This window comes from Myotis davidii, unplaced genomic scaffold (assembly GCF_000327345.1).
Source record: "Myotis davidii unplaced genomic scaffold, ASM32734v1 scaffold54, whole genome shotgun sequence".
Lineage (NCBI taxonomy): Eukaryota > Metazoa > Chordata > Mammalia > Chiroptera > Vespertilionidae > Myotis > Myotis davidii.
Window position 1 is genome coordinate 973,209 of NW_006287915.1, and position 330 is coordinate 973,538.

A 330-nucleotide genomic window follows, 5' to 3' on the forward strand; every position below is an offset into this window, starting at 1 on the left:
CGCACCAGCACCCGCATCAGCTACCGCACCCGCACCAGCAACCGCTCTCGCAGCCGCACGGCCACCGGCTTCTCCGCAGCACCTCCAACTCCGCCTGAAGGGGGCAGCACCCGGGCAAGACGAGGTAAGGCCCCGGCAACCCCGGCTCCCGAGGGCTGTGGGAGGATTGGGTCTCGGGCTGTTAGGAGGAGTTGGAAGTGTGTTCACGGGTTTGGCTCTTGGGTGGAAAAATGAGAAGTTCTTTCAAGTTTCTGGGTAGGTGGAAAGAAGCGAAGCAGGCTAGAGCCAGGAGAAGCCGGGCAGAGAGGGGAGCGCGGGGGACTCGGGCTA

The 330-nt window shown here is 63.9% G+C and overlaps 1 long non-coding RNA gene across 1 annotated transcript in view; it reads left to right on the forward strand.

The window, feature by feature from the left end:
- Window positions 1–6: 6 nt before the first annotated feature.
- Window positions 7–330, forward strand: part of LOC107182469 — a 4,745-nt gene continuing 4,421 nt past the window's right edge. Inside the window, exon 1 of the long non-coding RNA XR_001513184.1 lies at window positions 7–124. This is a non-coding gene — a long non-coding RNA (uncharacterized LOC107182469). The remainder of the gene's footprint in view (window positions 125–330) is intronic.